The 18,574-nt window shown below is 39.9% G+C and overlaps 1 protein-coding gene across 1 annotated transcript in view; it reads right to left on the reverse strand.

The window, feature by feature from the left end:
- Positions 1 to 18,574, reverse strand: part of csmd1a (CUB and Sushi multiple domains 1a) — a 281,553-nt gene that overhangs the window by 216,096 nt on the left and 46,883 nt on the right. The window lies entirely within an intron of this gene.

Raw genomic sequence — 18,574 nt, forward strand, 5'->3', positions numbered from 1 at the left:
GATAAATATAGCCAACACCTCTAAGAAATACACAAGCAGTTGTCAACCTAAAGAGTTGGGATCTTCTAATATCAGATTCTTCTCATTTCTTTTCTCAACAAAATACCCCGAAAAAGATTTCCACTTAGGGCACACACACTCCTGTGTTGCAGGGCCATAGCTTCATTCTGCGGGCTATGTGCCTAAAAGTTTGAGAACCAAACATCTAACCAAACTCACTTCTCTGGCCCTGATTTCACCTCTTGAAGCTGCCACTCAGAGGGGTTTGAATTTATTTTACTTCTTCAAGTTTAAACTCAGTTGTAAAGCAATAATAGCTAAAGCTTTGCTTACTGGCTAAAATTGTATTTTGGCCTCAGTGGCTCCGGTGGCAGAACTCTTTTAGATAGACATCTCTGGTTTGCTGACTGCCTGGAATTGGATTTGTTGCATGAGCAGGCAGAAAACAACCAAGCGACTGCTGGCAATCTGCTGGTTTGGTTACCACAGGCCCAGATACAGACACACACACGCACGCACGCACGCACGCACACACACACACACACACAGGGGGCAGAATAATCCTTGACTGATTTCAGTTCTCACAGTGAAAGCTGTCAACACAGGCCACAACTCTACAACCTAACCAGCGGGAGAGTGTTAGTGAATTGTTTGTGTGTGTGTGTGTGTGTGTGTGTGTGTGTGTGTGTGTGTGTGTGTGTGTGTGCGCGTGTATATGTATGTGGTTGTGTTTGTTTGTCTGTTGTGGTCAGTGATTTTGTTGCACTCCAGTTGTGGAGGGAATTTGACTGCTGATATGCTCATTGCAGCCCAGGGCAAGACAAGTGAATGTGTGTGTCCGGGTGTGTGTGTGCGTCTGTGTGTGTATGTGTTTGTATGCGTGAGTCATTGGTGGTGAGAGAAAGCGACATTTGGGTAGGCAGGAAGTGACCTGTAGCTCAGACGGGAAGCGACACAACTGGTGACCACACACACACACACACACACACACACTAACAGACTCTACACTGGGTTCTTGTCTCACAACTAGTTTCATAGTGAGTCCATGGTCGGATGAACCACAGCTGAATGTCAGAAAACATGGCAGAAAGAGACAGACTAAGAGGAGGCGTAAATATAATTTTACGCTTTAAAAGGATGTTCGCAGACCAGCTTGGCCTTTGTTTGGCCGCAGGCACACGTCCATGAAAAAGGTACATCAGGTACTGTTTGGAAAAAGCGGTTTGTACTTACATACAGTATTTACTTCTTAATAGATCTTAATATATGGATCAAATATAGTCACCGTTAACATTTCTTAATTTTTTCATTGGTTAAAGTAAAAGTACTCATTCAGCAGAAACATGGTCCCTGGTCTGTGTTTTACAATTATATATGATATTTTTTGGATTATTATCATTACTGGTGCATTAATCGGTATGTTGTATTTCAGTGCTGTAGATGTTTCACTACTTTATATACTGTTATAATACTGTAGATACAATCAGTGAAGCTATGTGCGTAACATGGCCGAAAATAGACTTGAAGCGTAGAAATATGGTTTAGGTGCGTTTGCGCCCGAGAAAAATGAGAGCCGTTACACGACCTGTGTAGACGCACTGGGATTGATTAAAATAGAAGCGCTTCTGTTCTGTCAGACGCTTGTGAGACATACAACTGAAAAACAAGGCTGAAACGCTTTCTGCGTAGACACGTCGTAAATGTGAACAAGAACGAGTAGGTCAAAAGAAATCATCCACGTCCTCGTGGAGCCGTGTGTCACCTTTAGGTGGTTTTGATGGATCTCATTGGTGCTGTCAGTACCGTCTTCTGGACTGTCTGCTTTATGAAACAGCTTTGGATTGAAATGAAGGAGACAGAGCGAGAGAGATACCAGGAAAGAGAGTGAAGGAGAAATACTTATGCGTGTCTTTGCCTAATGCTACCTTGTGTGTGTGTGTGTGTGTGTGTGTGTGTGTGTGTTTATCAATGAGCAAGGCGTCCATGCAGTCAGCCTTGTTAATGTGTCTGACTGGGAATGACCCTTAAGGCGTGAGGAAGGACAGATGCATTAGGGAGACATAGAGAGAGAGAGAGAGAGAGTATAGATATAGAGAGAAAGAGAGAGAGAGAGAGAGAGAGAGAGAGAGAGAGAGAGAGAGAGAGAGAGAGAGAGAGAGAGAGAGTTTTTTTCTTCAGGGTGGCCTCATCCTTCCAGAGGAGCTTTTCTTAGACTTTAAACTGAAACAGCTGTGCCAACTGGCCTGTACCGTCTGTACCCGGCACTAAACAGCCATTTTCATCTTGTCAAACACTCTAATTCACCAACTTTACAGACAATTAAGACTACTGATCAAACACCAACTCTTGATGTGACTGGACAATAATACATTATCGAGTCTTAAATCAAACAGTCACATTCAGCTTTCTACTAAACAGAAGGATGATAGAGAGGTCTGGAACTATTTCCGGCCTGCAGCGTTCCAGTTTTAACTTCTAAAATGTGTTTTCAAACACTGAGTACACTCTGACAGTGAGTGCCATCAGAGATCCTGTTCATTTATTCAGAGCGTCTCACCCCGAGTGCCTTCTTTGAGCGTTCTGGCCAAGGAGAAGACGCAGCACAGAGTTCAAATTTCACCGTAGTGAATTCTATTACAGTAATCAGATAAACTTGCTGGCAGGAGAGCTGCCGCTCTGTAACGGGAGAAACACTACGCCTCACCGCAGCGCACACAGCAGTGGGAGGGAATGTCAACTTTAAACATGTAACTGATTAACACTTTTAATCTTGTTTATGTCACATGCTAACTAAACCTTTAGTCATTGCCCCTGGTGAAACACCCCCCAAAAACCCGAACTAAACAGTAAATCACAAAAACTGTGATAAACATTTTGGGAAATTATTTGCTTTCTTGCAGAGAGTAGATGAGAAGATTAATAACACTCTCATGTCTATATCATAAATATGATGCTAAAGCCAGCTGAACTTAGCTTAGCATAGCATAAAGACTGGAAACAGGGAAACAGCTAGCCTGGCTCTGCCCATAAAGACGGAAATGCAAAAACGAGTTGTGGTTTTACTGGGTGTTATGTGCAGGACTATTTCTTGGCATGTGTAAGTTGTTGCAGGTTGTTGTCTTGAAAAAGGTCTAACCTTAAACTATTCAGGAGAATTTTGAGTTTCAAAAGGTTAAATGATGATAATGCTTATGGTTTTATAAGTACGTGAACAGTTATTTGGCACTGGAAATGCTAATGCTACTTATATAGGTTCTTGAGCCAGAAATTGCTCAATGTCCAACCCTGTCTGGAGCTTGCTGTGTTTGCCAAATCCATCTGTGTTATGGCTCCAGCTCTGATTGGTAAATGACAGGACACAGTAGAGCTGGATGTGACTCCTGGCTGACTGGTTGGCTGGGTGTCCAAAGCTGCTCTAAAAGGGATTGTTCAAATGTAACAAGGGGATGATGGCTGGGGAAGCATTGTTTTGCTCTTTTTTTTCTCCTTTTTCTGAGAAGAGAAGCATACTGTCTATAATCTGTGTTAATGCCATGATCCAGGATTTATTTGGTAATTTAACAGAAAAGCTTATGTAAATATTACAACTTTTTTAAATGTAATGATTCAGCACCACTAACACGTCCGATTGTTTTGTTCTTGATACAGCCGAGAAGATAATTTCAAAGAGCTAGTTCTACTGTGAATAAATATGTATGTCTCGAAACATAAAGGGGTGATTTTATATTTATTCCTATTCCTTTCTATTCAAACTCTTTTAATGCACAAATTGAAGGAACTGGTGGAATTACATTTCACTGTGATTGTACCTTATATGATTACATGTGACTTGATTGATTGATTGATTGATTGATGTAATCCTCTACCAGTGAAACCCATCCCCATGTCTTTCTCTGAGGTCCATAACACCTGTTACAATGAAAAATAGCACAAAATGAGTGTTGAACTCAACGAGGTGGTGAAAATGACACATCAGTGAAAGAAAAGTTTAATATGGAACATCCTAGATTCATTAAATGCCACCATCAGAGCCACTGTCAGAATATCAAAGCCAACTTCTGTTACAATATGTCAGGTTGTCATAATGTAACAGGAATGCCAGGTTTTAAAATTACATTGACAAGGTCAAGGCAACTTCTCAAAAAATCATCTGTCCTTAACATCAGCTGCATTGTAGAGAACACCCCACTGGCAGTGACAGAGATAAAATAGATTTAACTGTTAAACAGCAGAACTTGCTGACATTGAAAGGGCAACCTCCCAGCGGTACAAAAAATCAAGTGTAATGGTGAGGATGTTGACAACAGCACACTTAGATGATAGAGATTTGACAGCAGAGCTTCAGTTATCTTCCACATGAGGACTACCTGCACTGACAGGGTTAGGGCAACTTCTCAGAAATGCAAAAATGATCCATCTTTTATTTAACTCAACTAATTTCAAACATACATTGTCTCACTTCAAAAGCCAACATGTCTTATAACAGTTTGTATTTTTGGTAGTGCGGGGCAGTAACAGCTGCCTGAGGCTACTCACTTTTTCCCACAATGTATTTTATGCATATGTTTTAGCCATGGCAGCAGCGTGACTCTAGGGATGGCAATGCTGATCGGTTCATCACTTAGGTCCAAACTAAAATACCTAAACAACAATCAAGTGGATTGCCATGAAATGTTGTACATATATTCATGTTCAGCTCAGGATAAATTCTAACCACTTCGTTGATCCCTTAACCTTCCATCTAGAGTGATCAAATGTTAACACGTTAACACACTAAACTAAACATCACCATGTGAGCACGTTAGCATTAGCATTTAGCTCAAAGCATCGCTGTGCCTAAGTACAGTCTCACAGAGCCCCTAGCATGGCTGTCAACTTAGTGTTGTTTTGATGTGTGAGTGTGTGTGTGTGTGTGTGTGTGTGTGTGTGTGTGACAGTATAGAAACTATCATGGCCAATTAAACTGCACGTGTGGTGGGACAACTGACAAAACTTGTCTTTGACATCCAATTCAAACAAAGGAAAATATTGATGTATTTTCCACCTGTACACACTCCTATCCCCACTAAGTTATAGACACAGAATTGTATTCTGGGAGAGGAGAGGAGAGGAAGGGAGTGATTGCATTATGCTTGTGCAACACATCAAAGTAGTAGAAAAGGATTTGAAGTCTAAGGAGTGTGTGTGTGTTGTATATATCTTACTAGCTGTGTGCTTTAACGACAATATATATATATTCCAGGTTGGCTTGGGTTCTTCTTTTCACATGTCTCTGGTGTTTTGGCCCTGAACCACTCACACTGTCTAACAGTGACACCAAGACGAGATCACGTTAAAATGTAAATATTCTGTAATTAGTGAAACCAGAAAATGAGCACACAAAATACTTCACAATTAAATCAAACCCATTCTGGCTTGACAGAACAGGACATGTGCCACATCTGTTCTTACTCTATACCTACCTACTCACCAATTTCCCTTCCCTCCTACCTTTGTACTGTACATGCACTTCATGAGCTGAGTCATGATTTGAAAGTAAATAGCCCATGGACTGACAGCATGAAGACAGACTGGTAATAAAGCAAGCCAGTTATCTTCACACCATAAGAGCCCCATGTGAAAAAAATAAAAAGATGGAGGAGATTGAAGGAGAGAGTGGGATGGAGAAAGAGATAGAGAAGGATCACAAGCTGCTTTTGAAAGATATGAGAAAGGTAAAAGAAAGAGTTAAAAGGCTGCAGGCAGACAGAAGTGGTCTTTTTTTCCTCTATATTGTTCTTCTCACTCTCATTACCTCTCATGCACAATCACGTGACTATTATAAATCAGATGATGAGTACAATCAAGCCAATTTCATGGCTCTATAAAGTAAAACCTCCTGCTACAACCCAAACTATATGTGACATCTGTTTACTGCAGGAATGACAAAGAAATACACTCGTCCCTGACACAGCCACACGAGCCACACAGACAAGTGCAGATAACACATGGACAATTTGATCATGATTATGATTAGTCTTTGAGCTGTGATTACAGAACATAAGTGTCCTGATTGGTGTCTGTTTGGCTGTGATCACATGCGATACTTTCTTCTTTTGTATTTGTACTTTTTACACTACTAACAGACACAGCAGGAGCTCAAAGGGCACAAGGTTGCCTTGCAGCTACAGCAGTACAGGCCAGCTAACCTGAAATAACAAAGTGGATAATACGGTGGGGAAAAAAACAGAAACAAAAGAGCACAGAGGATTTTGCCAGGTTGTTCAAGAGCTATGTCATGATGGTGTCCATTTCAAGGCATTTTTCCCCAATAATATAGCGTACGATAAGCCTAGCAAGCAACCAAGATGTTCACTACAGCACCATTAAATATTCTATGTCTACAATGTGAAGTACATGGTTTGGAGGAGATGTGGATTTGCTGTGACCAAACTATTAAAAAACACCTGTGAAAACAAGAAGGTGTTAACAAGTGTCAGTGACAGCCTTGATTAAAAAATTACATGCACAAACCACTGTGATTGTACTGTGATTAAGACAAAAAGTGAAAGTAAAGCTGGACCCGTGTAAATGCCATGCAGTGATTAAGCTGCGCAATTATGCTCTTCTTTGGAGTAAACATAATCATGGTAAGATATCACTGCTGTCAAGTGAAACCCATGTATCTCTCAAATGTCAAAGAAAAACATCCTTGTTTTAAACTGGATGACAGTGCAGTTTTAATAAATTGCAAAAGTTTTTTTGAGGGGTTTATACACCTGAGGGCTTAAAACTTTGTCTCAACTTATGGAGGAGAATGTAATCACTAAAACTCAAGTTACAAGATTTTAATCCCACTGCAACGATATGTGAAGTACTATGCATGCATTGCTAGAGACCAGCCAGGCAATTACATGAAATGATGCACTTGTATAGTTCATGTAGTCCACGCCTACTCGTCTGTGTTCATGGGTGCAGCCTTGCTGGTATGTTAGCAATCATTACACTGCATATCTCATTATTTTGTGTCAGTATGGCCCCTGTCTGTCTCTTTCTTTACCTTTCTTTGCTTCCACTCCTCCTTTTTCCTGCTCCTTGCTCTTTCTCTCTCTATAAAAACGTTAACAACTTGTGGCGGGTAGTTAAGGTGAAACAACATTATGTCTTGAGTCTGCATGTGTGTCTGCAGCTTGTCTACAGTGTATACGTCTCAGTGTGCATGACAGAGAGTTCACCCCAGGGAGAGGTATGTGTCTCTGAATGTGTGTGTGTGTGTGTGTGTGTGTGTGTGTGTGTGTGTGTGTGTGTGTGTGTGTGTGTGTGCGTCTATGTGTGTTCTATTTTTAGGCACATCTCAAACAGAATGCATCATGGGAAAAGGTACGAGTTCAGCCAAGCGAGCATGATTCTTAGAGTCAGTTCTCTCTCTTTTTCTTCTTCCTTTCCTCTCCTTTACTATCATCTCCCTTTTCATTTCTTATTTTCCATTCTCATTCATCTTCTCATCGCCTCTTCGTCATTGTCTTCTTCTTCTTCCTCACTCTCTTCTTCTGCTGTTCCACAACTGTAACATTTCTGAATACTTCCATCTACGGATAAATTGTTTGTAAAGCAAATATGCATTTTTTTAAGTACTTTGTAGTAATGTCATCAAAACTACGAATCAAAGAAAAGCTACTAGAAGTCCCACTAACTAATTCAAGTATAGGTGTCTATTTTTAACTACTAGAAAAGACTTTGGAATAAATGTGAAAACGACTTGAAAAGCCTCCTAGCATTTATTCTCTCTTTGGTATTCTGTGGATGCTCTCCATCTTTCACTGCAACCCCTCCTCTCTTCTTTCTCTCTCGGCCAGAGAAGTGCTTGGTATTCTAGGGATTGTCTGCTCTTCTTTCCTCTCCAGTCTACTCTCCTGCTCTTTCTCACTCCTCTCTTCTCTCTACCCTCTCGTCCCCTCTCTTCTCTTGCTTCTTGATGCACCTTCTTTGTTTCTCACTTCTGCTTCCCTCTTCCAGGTATTTACCTCTTCTCCTATCCTCATTCCTCTTTAAAAATGTTTTCAGTTTTCCTACTGTTTATGTCAGTGACTAAGCGTTGGTCTCTGGTTGTTATTCTATGATGCAGGCCACACATGCACATCACATGAAACTACAAATGTGACCAATGGTAAATGGGACAAAAATATTAGAAGAAAACACACACAAGATATCACAGATAAAGCAGACATTATTGATGATTGAACCTGAATTTTTGCATTGCGTCATTGGCGCAAATGTGATCGCTATTCACCCCAAAAAGGCCAACGTACCAACTGTACAGACATTAGCTGTAAGCTAGCTAGGAACGGACACACTGACTGTGCCTGTGTGTGTTTGTGTTCAGCTCACAAACACGTTTGATGTAATGGCAATAAAGTTACCTCTAATGACCACTAGTGATGTTGTGGAGAAAAAAACTGTAGTCATTTAATTTATAGTTATTGTACAACGCAAAAACGTTTTTAACAAACCAACAGAACTAACATTCTTGGGCAATTATATGTCTGGCATGAGGAAATCGAGTTTTATTCTTTGATTTTGTTACAATATCTGCAGGATGTATGGAAGATGGTTACTACTGTAGAAGTACAATTGTATTCATATGGGGTATGGAGGAAAACTGCCATATAACTACATATATAGAGAGAGCAAAAAGCACAAAAACTCTTAACCTCAGAGTCCAACAAAAAGCAAAAAAAGTTTGGACAGATGTCCAGTTCAGCTTCAGGTGAGAGCTGCATTTAATTTTAATAAAATATGTAGACTTTGAAATGCAGGATCCAGAAACCTCTCTGAACACCACTCAGAATTTCATTCTGCATTCAGGTGAATGTGCAATTTGGAATTTCATTTTAGTGTTCATACTTTTGCAGTTTCCTGTAAGGCCGGCATGACTTTGTAATTATTACAAGAGTAGTTATCACAGGCTGAAAATGACCACCGCAGTTTCACCAGTATCACCATTTTTTTTTCATTTTTTTTTTTTTTTTTACAAAAGCTGGTATTGAGGCAACTGTGAATAAACTTCACACAAATAAAAAATGTCTTCTTTTCTTCTTGAGGACAACACAGCCTCTTAGTGAAATGCTGTGTTTGTGTGTTCTCTAACCTCTGTGAGGAACTGTACTCCCCAAACAAGGCAAGGCCTTCCTTAAAGATTGGAACAATGGTGATGTGATGTATAATCATACTCTCTATTGTAATATACTCACAAGTTTATTAGGTTTATTATTAGGCACACCTAGCTAAAACTAATGCAGCATAATACAAAGACATTCTCCCTTCATTAAGGTTATAATGTTTTTTTTATATATACAGTATGTCGAAAAACAAAAGAAAAATATTTTGTGATCGTAGCAGTCTGATGTCTGGGAGTTGGAAGTCTGATTAAGCTTGTGATTATACCTTTTTTTAAGTCCTTAACTGATTTTTAGAAAATGATACAAAGACTTCTCCTTTTTAATGCACATAAAAATGCTATTACATATTATATTATACCTAAGTGTCAGTATCATACTTACTGGAGTGAAAAGATCATCTCTAGTGATCCCCCTATTAGGTCTTGACTAGACTTTGATAAACACAAGACAGGAAAAGAGTCAATTCGTCAAGACAGGGATGTAAAAGTTATAAAAAATGTATATAGATATTCACTGGAACCATGTAACAAGCCACAACCGGAATTTGATTCTAATAATCTGCCTCTTTCCCTTGGATGGCACTGATGTGTTAAAGATTTAAGGTGTGAGACAGAACCAGAGTTAGAAACTCAGACAGTGAAAGCCAGGAAGAAACTGAAAGCATGACTGAGAGTTAGAGAGAGCATAGCTTAAGTGACAGTAAAGCGAGCACTTTCTGTCTCAAAGATTGTCACACAGATTTTTTAAGCTCTGCTTATCATCGGAGAGAGAAACAGAGAATAAAATGGGGACACAGATATGAAAATGCTACAGAAATCTTTTATCTCTGCCCCTCAATTCCCATTAGGTTATTACAGTGCAATTGAACTGCTTTGAATTGTAACTGTAGGACATAAGAGATAAGGGACCCCCATGAGAAAATGTAAACTTGGGGGGTCCCAAGTCACATTGTCAGAAAAAAATCCATACTTCATAAATGTCCAAATGTTTACATTTCTGAAGTTCACTGAATGTAGCATTAACCTCTGAGGTCAGCAATGTGATACACAAATGCACAATGCGTGGTGTGACAGACGTCTATGATGGTCAATGAGAAAGTTTACTCTTGATTTACGTGTGTGATTCACATTTTCTATGTCTAGCTGGTACAGCACATAAACAGTTAGGCCCAGAAATATTTGGACAGTGACACAATATTCATGATTTGGACTCTGCAAGCCACCACATTGGATTTGAAATGAAACAACTAAGATGCAATTGAAGTGCAGACTTTCAGGTTTAATTCAAGGGGTTGAACAAAAATATCCTATGAAACATTTAGGAATTGTAACCATTTTTATACAAAGTCTCCTCATTTCAGGGGCTCAAAAGTAATTGGACAAATTAACATCACCATAAGTAAAATGTCCATTTTTAATACTTTGTTGAGAATCCTTTGCAGGCAATGACTGCCTGAAGTCTGGAACCCATGGACATCACCAAACGCTGGGTTTCCTCCTTTGTGATGCTTTGCCAGGCCTTTACTGCAGCTGTCTTCAATCGTTGCTTGTTTGTGGTCTTTCTGCCTTAAGTTTTGTCTTGAGCAAGTGAAATGCATGCTCGATCGGGTTGAGATCTGGTGATTGACTCGGCCATTGCAGAATATTCCACTTCTTTGCAATAAAAAACTCCTGGGTTGCTTTCGCAGTATGTTTTGGGTCATTGTCCATCTGTACTGTGAAGCACCGTCCAATCAACTTTGCTGCATTTGGCTGAATCTGAGCAGAAAGTATATCCCTATACACTTCAGAATTCATCCGGCTGCTTCTGTCTTCTGTCACATCATCAATAAACACTAGTGACCCAGTGCCATTGGAAGCCATGCATGCCCATGCCATCACACTGCCTCCACCATGTTTTACAGAAGATGTGGTGTGCTTTGGATCATGAGCTGTTCCAATTCTTCTCCATACTTTCTTCTTCCCATCATTCTGGTACAGGTTGATCTTAGTCTCATCTGTCCAAAGAATGCTGTTCCAGAACTGGGCTGGCTTCTTCAGATATTTTTTGGCAAAGTCTAACCTGGCCTTTCTATTTTTGAGGCTGATTAATGGTTTGCACCTTGTGGTGAACCCTCTGTATTTACTCTCATTAAGTCTTCTCTTTATGGTAGACTTACTGATACTGATACACTACTTCCTAGAGAGTGTTCTTCACTTGGGTGGATGTTGTGAAGGGGTTTTTCTTCACCATGGAAAGGATCCTGCGATCATCCACCACCGTTGTCTTCTGTGGACATCCAGGCCTTTTTGAGTTCTCAAACTCACCAGTGCGCTCTTTTTTTCTCAGAATGTACCAAACTGTTGATTTGGCCACTCCTAACAGCCTAAGGATGGTCTGTTTCACTTCCATTGAGAGCTCCTTTGACCTCATGTCGTGGGTTCACAGCAACAGCTTCCAAATGCAAATGCCACACCTGGAATCAACTCCAGACCTTTTAACTGCTTAATTGATGACAGGTTAACGAGGGACGAGCCCATGCAGCCTTCTGAGTCAATTGTCCAATTACTTTTGGTCCCTTGAAAAAGAGGCGGCTACATATTAAAGAGCTGTAATTCCCAAACCCTTCCTCCAATTTGGATGTGAATACTCTCAAATTACAGCTGAGAGTCTGCACTTTAAGCCCATATTGATTATATAATTGTATCCTGAATATGTTTACACAAACAGCTAAAATAACAAAACTTGTGTCACTGTCCAAATATTTCTGGGCCTAACTGTATGTGTGTGACTTTGAAAACACTGTTTCTGGTAGAATATTCAGCAGGGAATCCAATACCACTACAGTATCTGTAGCCTCACATAATCTCCTTCATGAACCATCAACTTAAGTGTGTAATGAACGGCATGCCATCCGACTGAGTGGGACGCACCCCAGGATGAGGACTCAATTCATGAGTGGCACCAGTGGTAGCAACAGACCGATGGTTGAAGAAGCTTGCCGTGGTGAATCACTGAACCTGCCTCAAACCTGAATAGCAAGCCACTAAATGAAATACGCTGTGTCTAATAAGTGTGTCCTAATTCAACGACTGGATCTCAGCCCATGACGATGAGTTCCTTAGAGGACCTGAGAGCCAGAATGAAGCAGTTCCACCACCATAGACAAGAGTGTCCAGCCTCCCAGAGACCAAAACCAATGGTGCATTTGGTTGTCACTTATCAAATTGTAAATTCAAAAGTATCAAACTGACCACGACGTCACCCTTGTCTGGTACATTATAACTACCCATGAAAGGTTAGGAAAAGTTCCATGATACCTGATTCCGAAATTTCATGTAAATATGATGGTGGACTGGCAAATAGTGTACCGGGTTAATAATATCCACTTATATAACATCAAATTCCATGCAGCCCCCCGTGGTTAACAAGATATCATGGCTATGTAGGAGAATAAATATGGAATTTAAGCTGGGCTTCTATCATTATATTATATTTGCCCAGGATAGATGACCACCTGAATGCTTACATCTGGACAATACCACATGATCATCTGATATCTCTGGACTTTATAAGGTGAGAGGTATTGCCTGAACATTTCCATCAAAGTTTTTTTCTGAAAAACATTTACAGAATCCTTTTATGTTATGAAGCATCATGACAGCCTCAGTTGTCTTTATTTTGCGCTCAGTCTGCCCCATGTCCCCACCTCCAGCCACTTCTCACTTCCTCGAGGCCCGTCATGCATTTCTGAGGAACTTCCCAGACCTGCCTTTTTCCACCTGTCTACCAGATGCCCTCGGACTTTCCCACCAATCCTGGTTACCTGACTCCCACATCCACCTGTTCTGGATTTGTTTGCTGTTGTTTGGAGTGCCTTCTTGTGCCTGCCTGTAAGCCTGTTATTTGAGGTAGTCATAGAATAGAAGAGTAAAAGTCCTTTTTCTTCGACCTGTTCTGCGTCAGTGTCTGCATTTGGATCGTCAACATATTGCCTCGTACACACAGCTGTAACAATGCCACATAACTAAAAAGATAATCTTTTAGTACTTCTATAGTTTTACTGTCATTGCAGTCCTCTAAATGTCACATAAGGCAAACATAATAAACTCTTAAAATGTAGATGATAATAGCGGTTAATAACCTTCTTAATACTCTACAGTATAAGCTTTTGGTCATCTTTACCAAAGCCAAAAATAAATCAAATAACACCATTCTTTGGGAACTCAAATAACACCAACTTTGGGAAAATATATATTTCTTTATTTTCAAGATTTTGTGTTTTTTGTATTTTTAAGTGGTTGATTTAATGAATTTAATTTCCTTTGCAGAAGAAGTGATAATTTAAAAGTTAAATTATGAAGCAGTTACATGCACTCCCACTCCGCCAACAAGGAAAAGGAAATTACAGTAAAGGTAGAGATCAAGGCCTTCTTGTCAAAAATAAATGGACTAATAATTGCAAGGGGACATCCATCAGAGGTGTAAAAAGTGTTTCTTGCAAACCTATTCTGTGGTTGGACAATGGATGAAAAGGAACATCACTGGATGACTACATTTTCAATGAACACACAACAGATATGAGTTAGAGGGTTGTAGGTAGGGCTGGGCGATATGGCTTATAGATAACACAATATTTATATTTCACTATTTTTAGGCTGCGATATACTAAATATATCTTGATATTTTTCCATTTTCTCCAAAATTCATTCAGAGAGACTAGTCGTTTTTGAGCATGAACCATTTCATCATTTCAACTACAACATTATTGTAGTAATAAAATAATAAATAATAAAAGACTCGATATTAAGTTTTGCCTACATATACAAATCGTTGTTGACCTGACAGTGAATCATCTTTTGTGATGCATTAAAATATTGGTGTCCAGGACACCGTGAGTTTACTACTGTCAGACGCACAACCATTCTCTCTGTCTCTCTCTCTCTCTCTCTCTCTCTCTCTCTCTCTCTCTCTCTCACACACACACACACACACACACACACAGGCTTCGGAGACAGTGATGACTTCACTTGCAGCTGCTTCCAGCATATGAGTGGCTAAAAAAGGCGCTAAATCCGCGGCATGCAAAACCAACGTGGTAAAATCATCAACAATGATGTGCTTCATTTGATCGTGTGGTATCCTACATCACAGGACATTACATGTCTAAGTTTAAATTTTTTTCCCTTCAGATCTACGCTCATCCACAGCCTCCGATAAACGGAAATCCGTCGTAGCAATGACAGACTTTAATCCCATAAACTTCAAATACAGCTGCTGTCATCTTGTGACACTTCTACATTATTATCTTTTATATAGTTTTATGCATTCTTCATTCTGCACTGGGCACTGTCTTAGATGAGGGGGTGGATTTGTGGTACTGTTGCATTCAGTAGCAATCATTTTGTGGTATATTTTGCAGAGAAGAGTAGTTTCATAGTATCTGCCCTCCAGAAACTGAACCACCTCCATATGATCGACCTGCTGTTAACTTTGTCTGGAAGTTCACTCAGTTAGGACAACGACGGTTAATTAGTTTGGGGAATCTGTGACTGTGTGGGAGAGGGAGAGCGAGTCTCCTGCATGTAAACACTGCCTGCTTTAATGCAATAATAAATTACTAAAATGTGCAACAAATAACTTGAATATGGTGATATAGTCATCTGGGTTGTATATACGGCCAATTTCCACTTGCTTAGTGAAAATGCCCGTTGTGATGTCGCAAATGTAGTGAGTGTCATTTTCTTCTGCACCATTAATAATGTTAATTAAAATGAATACATTCAAAAAACACAATTGAAAGGAAAGCTTTCCTGCAACACATCACATGTAAAAACAGACAGTGTTTTCGCATGTGAACATATGTTATGTTGTCTACAGACATGCATTTCAGGGAGAAAAAATGCAGCTTTGACAATTGTTGGACAGTGGTGCTGAACTTAATACAGTCTTTTCTTGGAGTGGATTTTGTGCAGAGAAAAACCACATAGGTTCCAAGTCTGAATAGCTATCTGAGTCCACAGATAAATTGAAGGTGTGAATGCTGATGTACACAGTTTTGGCAGAAACTGGTCATTATGCACGCCTGACTCAACTCTGAATATGGTCCGATATCTTCAGCTGCTCAAGAAGAGCTGCACGTTAGCCAACAAAACAACACTGTGGATGTGCAGAACAGGTGTGATTGTGAGCATATATTCCACCTTCTGTCCACACTTGTGCACGTCCAGATAGCCCCAAAGAGACTCAGAATAGCACATAAAGGGTGCTCAAAGTTCAAACCACTTAGATGTCATATTGACTTTACTACATGGTGGGAAGTTGATTACACACTCACCCCACTCTCACTACAAGTATGTATGTGTGTGTTTCAGAAAGTGATTGTGTCTGTGTGTGTCTTGGCTCCGGCAACATGCTTTGATGACGGTGGTATCACCCTTGAACACTCCTCTGTTACCCCACCACGGGCACACACACAGCAGGATAGTTGACATTGCTGCTTCGATCGATGTAGCTGACTACTGCTGGCGTCAGTAACAACAGCGTTATATGACACACTCCCACAGTGAAGAGCTTCCTATGGCGTTCCAGTCAATATGGGTTAATGGTGTAACGGACTGCTTCTCCCTTTCCTCTCTAAACGTCTCTCGCTCTCACTCTTTTGCCGTCTTTATCTCTTCAGTACACACACACACACACACACACACACACAAATACACAAATATGTAGCAGCACCTGACTATCCATGTTGACAAATCCACTTCCTTCCTTTAATGATTTGCTGTGTTTGCTCTAAGAAGCTTCCCTGCTGAATCCATTGGCTTTGACTAAACTCGGCAACCTATTATTCTCAATGAGGGTCACACAGATACTGATAGGAGCAGGGGATAACAGGTCGATAGCGAGCTAAAATAGGCTATGCACTGGTAACAGAGAAATGCAGTAAATGTCAGTCATAATCATAATCATTGATATCCCGCTGCAAAAATAAAAAACAACAAACTCCTCCTCAGAAAGGTAGGAAATGACATTTTCTATGTTTTACGTATCATTTGTCTCAGTTGGTTGCAGCATCATTTCCACTTAAGATATGAAGGGATATTATATGTTTATATTTTTACAAACCTAACCCGCATACAATAAAAACCTGAAATGAGATTGTAAGGTATATAAATCTTGTCTATATATGTGTGTGTTTGCACTTGTTTTCATTTACATGTATGTGTGCAAGTGTGCTCCACTTTAATACATCCTATTATATACATCAAAGGAATTTTAATAAACATCATATTATGTTTACACCAAGCCCATTAATGTAAGTCATCTCAACCATTTCCACTTCAAACAGCTAATATTTTACATGTATATATAACCCATTTCATCAGTAAACACGCAACCCATTTCCTCAACAAGCTAATCAAAAGGAAATCCAAATGAATTTATTTTTCTTTGGAATGACTGAGACTTGTTTACCCTCTAACTTTCACTCAGATAAATGGAGTCCATGTTGCTGCTGCCAAATCTACAAGCTCAATAATTCTCCGACCTAATGAAAGCAGTTATTATTGTGAATCTATAAATGCTAAACATACAACACAGGCGGTGTACAACAGTGAGTTCAGAAGAAACGTATGCTGACAGAAATGTAGCTGATCATTACTGTTGATTAAAATTATCCACATGGATTCAAAAGTATAACGAAGTGTGATGTGTGATAACAAGTTCAGGAAACAATGAGTGGAAAACATTTCTTATGCACGTCTACGCTGCTTTTAGCCACTGGTGCTTGTGAGCAGATGGTGAAAGCATGTTTTAGGTGTTAAAAATACATTTCTCTATATGGATACACAAAAAACAGCTCGAGCACATTGGTTGATGATCTCTGAACCTTGACACCTGAACCTACTGAAGCTTTGCGTTGATCGTTCTTTATTTAGCAAGCTGGCCAACTGGATGTTACTTAACAGGATGGTCGACTGTCATTCAAACAGGGAAAATACAGCATGTGGTGAAAATTGGATTTAGAACTGCAACGTGCAACGCCAGATGGAGCACGCAGTTAGAAACAAATTCAGGTTGTGATTTAAGACAATTTAATCATAACAGGGCAATCCACACAGAAAGTATTTTTGACGGTTGTCACTCATCCATCTCAATGAACAGATACCCATCAATTTCAAATGTAATAATCCACACAGATTCCTAACAAACACGCAACGGGGGACCCCCTGTGGGTTTTTATGCTATTGAGACTATTGTATTTTTGCTGGCACATTTAGTGAAGGGAAATATCCACAGGAAGTCCATTCAATTACAAAAATCTCCTGCTTTCAATACGTTTTGAACTTATATTAATGGTATCTGTTATGACTGATTAAGCTGTATACTCCTCACAACTTCTACTTGAAGACAGTTTGTCCAGTAGCTGCCCTTTCAGCTCTTCAGGAGCCGCTGCTGACAGGACAGCTGCTTCTGAGGACGGTGACGGACGACTGAAGACCAGAATCTGTGTTGATTGAACAGATGGACGCTTACACACCACGCCTTGCTTCTGATGTGAATTTACAGGAAGAGTCTTGGGCGCTGAGAAAATATGTAAATTTAACCAACCAACCAGATAACAAACTAATGAACAAAACTAAATTATTTATTTATTGAGTGAATTAGTTAGTAATAAATAAGGAATAAACGCAATTATAACATTTCTTGTTCATCATGACTTTATTATCAACAAATCCTGAAAACTTATATTTGAAAATCACTCCTCCAAATACTTTTTTTGTCTGTCTGCCAACATCACATAGTTCATATGCATATTATGTCACAACTCCATTCTACAGTAGTGCAATTTTCTGCAACGGCCATTTGCAGCCCTCTGAGATTTAGTAAGGCGAAACTCTGTGAAATAAAAGGACCACTAAGAAAACTATCTGGCTAGAGGCATCGGAAAAAACTGTAGATGAATAAATCTTTCTTATGTGTAACATCATGTCTAAGGACCCAAAATCCCCGAGCAGGAGGCTGCGATCTTTTTGCATCTCGTCCAATGGTTGGTGGCTATAGGGCTCTTGCCACAGTCTGTGCAAAGCCTCGCATCAAGTCAGCAAGATTTGGAAGCTCCTAGAAGTGTTCCTAATGGATTCTACACCAGTCTACACAGCAGAGAGAGGGAGAGAGAGAGGGAGAGAGAGACAGAAAGAGAGAGAGAGGGAGAGAGAGAGAGAGAGAGAGAGAGAGAGAGAGAGAGAGAGAGAGAGAGAGAGAGAAGGAGAGACGGTGGAAATGCCAACACCAAAGGGGATGAACTTCCTGCAATTTTACAGATATACACACATTCAGGCACGGGCTCTCACACATTACATGTACCCCATAATAACCTATACATGGTGACACGCTGAGCATTGCCATAACAACAAAAAATGAGAAAAAACAAAAAT

This window comes from Enoplosus armatus, chromosome 1, assembly GCF_043641665.1.
Source record: "Enoplosus armatus isolate fEnoArm2 chromosome 1, fEnoArm2.hap1, whole genome shotgun sequence".
In the NCBI taxonomy this organism is placed as follows: domain Eukaryota; kingdom Metazoa; phylum Chordata; class Actinopteri; order Centrarchiformes; family Enoplosidae; genus Enoplosus; species Enoplosus armatus.